This window comes from Pteropus vampyrus, unplaced genomic scaffold, assembly GCF_000151845.1.
Source record: "Pteropus vampyrus isolate Shadow unplaced genomic scaffold, Pvam_2.0 Scaffold685, whole genome shotgun sequence".
Classification (NCBI taxonomy): domain Eukaryota; kingdom Metazoa; phylum Chordata; class Mammalia; order Chiroptera; family Pteropodidae; genus Pteropus; species Pteropus vampyrus.
Window position 1 is genome coordinate 556,414 of NW_011889466.1, and position 6,555 is coordinate 562,968.

The 6,555-nt window shown below is 31.7% G+C and overlaps 1 pseudogene; it reads left to right on the plus strand.

The window, feature by feature from the left end:
• Positions 1–6,155: 6,155 nt before the first annotated feature.
• LOC111733915 lies at positions 6,156–6,274 on the plus strand (annotated as a pseudogene).
• Positions 6,275–6,555: the final 281 nt, after the last annotated feature.

Here is a 6,555-nt window from a genome sequence, read left to right on the forward strand (position 1 = left end):
CAGCCTTGGAAAATTGCTTGATCTTTTAAATATCCAAAATTCTTTATCTATTTCATACTGAAGTAGGGACCATTGCATGGTACTATCATGTACTGTTACATTTTGGTCATTCTCTACTTTTCAGAATTAAATACTATTGCTATACCTTCCTTTTACTCTCTCACCAACACCTCCTTTACAAATCCATTATCTTTGGAAGGTCTTTGACATTCTCAATAAATCTTTCTGCAAAGCTGAGTTTTGAAACTATTTTATTGTGCCATTGATAAAGTATCTCCCTATTTCATTAAACATTAAATGAAGACCCATGGGGTCTAAAGAAAATGGATTTCCATTTTTTTCTCCTTGTTCATAAGAATGGTTTATCAAGTACAAATACATTCATAAACTGAAATACCATACTCTATGGAAAATAAGTTGGGATTTATTCCATTGTTAGCTGTTTGCATTATAAAATGGCCTCTATCAAATTTATATGGTGAATTTAAGTGATATTTAACCATATAATGTCATCTTAGATGATAAGAAATGGGAAAAGCAAACTTCTATTTGTCATCCAGAGTAAAAACCTTAGAGTAGTTTAAAACCATGTCTATTTTACATGGTTAAATCTAAAATTATATCACAACTGGGTTCAGTTCATTAAAGGATATTTATTCAGAGGAACAACATTCTTCCTGTTTATTTTCATATGAGTTCAGCTATTTATTCAATTTATGTTTCACAAAATTACACAGAAAAAAACAGCATCACAGAATTGAGGTTGGTTTGTAGTCTGTATTTATCGTACCAATCAGAAAACACAACCCAGACTCTTTATGTGTGTTAAGTTTATGGTCATCCTGCCCTTGAATTTCCTGCTTAATAGAACCTCATGAAGCCCTAACTATTGTAGGAGTAAGCATACATTTTCACTTCATCCAGAAATAATTCAGCAATAATCTAAAATAGCTAGTACAACTATCACTCTGATTACCAAAAATTTAGAGAAAAACTTCAACGAAAGCAGGGACCATCTAAAAAATTGGTACAATATCAACAATGGAAAAATTACATTTGAATAAAATAAGTCTTTGATTTTCTTTTTTGTTTTGTTCTTTTGTTTGTTTTTATTATAATTATTGGAGTGACAACGGTTAATAAAATCAAATAGATTCTAAGCATACAATTCAATAATAAATAGTATATATATATATCTATATACTATCTATTATACTATCTATAATACTATAATACTATAGTATTATCTATATAGATAGTATTAACTATATAGATAGTATTATCTATATAGATAGTAATATATATAGATAGATAGATAGATAGATAGATAGATATAGATATAGATATAGATATAGATATAGATATAGATATAGATATAAATTTCTTTTTGTTACCAGACATTTGACCCCTTTACCCTTATCTACCTTCCCCTCTCCCTTTCCCTCTGGTAAGCAAAATAAGTCAGATAGGAAAAAATGTGAACCATATGATTTCATTCATTTGTGAAATAAAAACTGGAAGCAACAAACAAACATGACACACAGAGGCTCATGGACACAGATAGTGGATTAGTGGCCTTTGAATTTCTACCCACCTTCTATCCCATGCCCTTGTGCAAGGTCACTTTGCAGATTAAAATCCTTCTTTGGTCTTTCATTGCCTAAAATAAGGTTTGTCTAGGGGCAATTCCAGTTTATGCCTTATAGTCCTGGCATTATCATTAGTAGTTCCACCTTTCACTCTCAAAGTGTTCTAGTTCAGATGATATATTACATGGTCATCCTAGCCATAGGATAGAATCACTAAAATAATTTACAAATTTCTTTATAGTCTGGTCCCAGGCAGTACTTCTTCCTCTAACTCTTCTACTTATACCTTACCCTCCATACACATGAAACTATTTACTCTACTCTGAAAACCCCATGCATTGGTATGCTGTTATGTTCTTGCCCAAATAGTTCTTCTGACTGAATTGTACTTCTCATTTTTTCAAGTAATGATTTCTTATTCATTCTTTCTTAGTGGTGCAAACATCAAGTCCTCTGGGATGACTTACCTAATTACCCTGGGCTAAGAATGAGATAGCAGTTTCAACCTTTCTTACAAATAGATTGCTAAACCATATTTCAGTTCAGTGTGAAAGTGCCAGGAGCCATTAGCAAAAGAATTCTGCCACAGGCAAGGGAGTAAAATGTGGCAAGTGAGCCAAATGTGGCAAGCGAGCCTGCTATTTTACTATTCCTGCCCTAAGCAGTGTTTGATGCTCCCTGATCTGTGGTTTGGGGAATTTAATTTATTTACATCTTTTATATCACTGTGCTAGAAAGAATTTTGTGGCTGGCTTATTTCACTTAAGATAATCTTTCCAAAGTTCATTCATTTGTATCATGCATTATACTTTATTTTTATTTATTGTTGGATAAAATACTACTGTGTCAATATAACATAATTAGTTCATCTATTTTTCAGTTGATGGACATTTGGATTGTTTTTATCTAATGACTTTTAGAAATATTGTTGCTATAAACAATCTTGTACAAATATTGTGTGGATCCAAAATTTGACTCTAATATCCTACTAAATCTGTGAACCTATAATCGAGAGTAATACTGTCTAATACGATTTTCTGTAATGATGAAAATGGTGTGTATCAGAAATGTCCAAAGTGGTAGCTGCTGGCCAGATGTGACTACTAAGCACTGAAATATAGGTAGTGTGAGAAACTGCGATGATGTTTTAATTTTATTTCATTTAAATTAATTTTTATTTTGTTAGCCACATGTCACTAATGACTACCATTATGAACAGCATAGAAGAGGACCTGGGTTTAAGGAAGATAAATATTGACAGTAAAATATGGATTGGTAAAAAATGATGCTATAAGCAAGGAAACAAGATAGGAAATTATTTTAAAATTCCACTTTGAGAAGTTGAGGGTCAGAACTAGGTCAGTAGTAGTGATGACAAGAGGAGAAAGATCCAAGAGACATCTTGGACTACACATGAGTAGGTTGATATTTTGGGGGTAATGAAAAGGAGGACTTAAGCCTTGCTATATGTCTAGACTTCACCTTGACTTGTGTAACATACATTTAAGATTGTTCCTTAATGGATAGCAACATAGAAGAATTCCTTCTAAATTCTGCCAATATTCAATTAATTAAAATCTGGAACTCATTGACAGAAAAAGTGTACTTATTACATATTTGAACAAGTTAACAGTTACCATTACACTTTTAATGATTGCATTATTTTTTTTTCTAAATAAACTTTATTTTTTAGATCACTTTTAGGCTCATAGCAAAATTGAGAAGAAGATACAGAGATTTCTGATATACCCCCTGTTCCATACATGCACGGCCTCTCTCACCAGAGTGGTACATTTGTTGCAATTGATATATCTAGATAGATTAATCATAATATCTCCACATCTTTTTTATTAAATTTATTGAAATGATATTGGTTAATAAAATTATATAGATCTCAACTGTAAAATTCAATATTCACATCTGTATATTGCACTGTGTTTACCACCTAATTTTTAATTTAATTAGAAGTTTCAATATTTACTTTTACATAAAAAATACACAACATACAATGTTTGTTCTATTATTTTATTGAAGAAATAATCAAGGAAAAACTTGTGACATTAACTTCAGCAGATGAATTAGTAATCTACAAAGGCCTTCCTACCACTAATGTCCAAAGATGGACATTTTCCTATTATATATTTGCAAAGCATAGCAGGAACTTGGGTAGCAATTACACAATAGCTACTGTATATAGTAGTGAATTCACAGAACATACTTCTTTCAGGTTATAGCATTCTGTTATTTAATTGTTAATGAAAAGAAAATTAGGAAACAATGCATGTTTATTTTGACAGTGGCAGCTCTGATGATTAGTAAAAGTGTAGTCAACAAGACATCTTTTATGGAAAAGCAATGAAATGCACAATTATCTCTTTCCTCATCTCAACCATGTTTTTTTTCTCAGATAGTCCTTCAGCTGTAGAATATATTTATAGTACAATGATAAAATCTGATGTAGATGTAAGTCATGTGTCTCTTTATAATTATTGAATGACTAAGAGATAAAAGTTTTTTTAGTGGGGTTTCAGAAGAGTGACATATATCATTTAATTAACTCAAATTTTTTATTCCTTTTCTGTTTCTTTATTAGCTCTATACATAAGCACATTCACTCCGGCTTAACTTTCATTTATAAAATCATCCAGTTGCTAGTAAACAAGGATATTCAAATTAAAAAAAAAAACAATAATATTATATTTTATCAGATAGGCAAAAATTAAAATACGAAAAGACAACAAGTGTTGGTGAAGATATGAGGTAAAAGAGAATTTTGTATGCTTCCTATGAGAGTAAAAATTAACATAGCCAGTGTTAGTTTTCTATTGCTGCCTAACAAATGACCACAAACTGAGCAGCTTAAAAACAACAACAACAACAACAACAACAACAAAAAATTATTACCTCACAAAGAGGTAGATTAGCAGCCTAGGCACATCATAACTAGGTCATCTGCTTAGAGTCATACAAGGATGAAATCAAGATATTGGCCTTCTGTCTTGTCTGGAAATTCTGGGGAAGAATCTGCTTCCAGGCTTGTTCATGTTGTTGGCCGAATTCAGGTCCTTGCGGATGTAAGAGTGAGGTTCCCATTTTCTTGCTGGCTGTTGGGTAGGGGTCACTATCAACAACCAGAGGCCACTCCTAGATCCTATTCACGTCACTTCTCCATCTTTGAAGCCAGAACAAAGTATCTTTTTTGTGTCAAAAACCTGTCATGCTTCAATTTTTTCTCTTCGGGAAGAGCCCAGTCCCTTTTAGGAGTTTGTTTTATTAAGTCAGGCCCACCTAGATCATCCCCTTATTTAAAAATCAAATATGGAATCATCGTGTTGTACACTTGAAACAAATATAATGTTGTGTGTCAGTTATGCCTCAAAGGAAAAAAAAATAATTTCCTGCCTCTAACACTAAGCATGATATGACCAAGAAAAAAATTAAAATCAACTGACTTGGTATTTTAATTATATCTGCAAAATCCCTTAACAGCATCATTCAGATTATTGCTTGCATTGCTGGTAGAAAGTGAATGCATATCTGGGGACCAGGATCTTCTAGGTCATCAGAATTCTTGTTATAACAAGCTTAGAGTTCTGTTTTGGCAGCTTAAAGCAAATTGAAAATGCATACATTCTATGATAAGGCAAGTATACATCTACATTTAAAAAAATCTAGAGCAGTTATCACATGCGTGCATCACAAAATATTTTTAAATGTGTGTTGCAACATAGTTTGAAATACAAAATATTTGGTGAAAATCCAATTATCCATTGATATAATACATATATTGTGGCATATTCATATAATAGATGGTACACAGTGGTTAAAATAAACTAAATAAATAATACATACACACATATAAGAGGATCTCAAACACATAATGTTCAGTGAATTAAGAGCAAACTACTGAATAAGTTCAATGTATAAATTATATAAATTTTGTAAGGAACGCAAAATTAATAAGTCATTCTATACATTATAGATGGAAACATGCATTTTTACGCACTGACTCTAGATATCACTTTGCATCTTATCACTTCTTATGACCTTGGGCAAGATACTTAATTATTCTTTTGTAAAATGGTCACCTGTAAAATGTGGATTACTATGAGGATTATATGAGCAAATCTTTGGAACATGTTAATAACTGTCTGGCACATACTAAGTACTTTAGTATTTGTTAAATAAATATAAAAAACAACAATATAAATCTTGAACTGTACAGACATTTTCTGAACTGTTATAGTGAGTGTCTACCTCTGGGGAGGCAAGAAGAGAATTTATAGTGTTCAATGTAGTCTTCCACTTCATCCATTAATTTATTTTAGTTCATTCTAGATGGTAAAAATATCAGTTTTTTTTTCCTTAAATCTACTTTTTGTTACTTTAAAAATTAAAAGTCAGGAACCACATTTAAAATTACCACTATTAAAAATATCTTGATTGTTAAAAATTAGAGTTATAATAGATGATCTTTAATAGTCCTTATAGACCTATACAATTTTATCATTCATTAATCTTGCTCCAGGCCATATATTCTGTAGACATGTTAATAATAAGAGATGAGTCTATGGTCATGCTACCCTGAACAAGCCGGATCCCATCTGATCTTGGAAGCTAAGCAGGGTTGGGCCTGGTTAGTACTTGGATGGGAGACCACCTAGGAAGACCAGGTGCTGTAGGCATAAAAACAAAACATAAGAGATTGTAAACTGACAAAGTTCTTGCAATCTGTGAGGTCAACCAAGGGTCGCCTCACCAATAAAATAAAATTAAAAAAAATAATAAGAGATAAGCAAATTGTCTTATGTATTTACTATGTTTTTAGATATACAAAGTGATGTTAAGAAAAGTTTAATGGTTCGTATAGATTCCAAAAGGTAATCACTTTCCCCACCTGATTTCTCATAAGTACAGCTTAATGCACAGTATACACTTTGTACCTTGTTGTTTGACACTGACAATG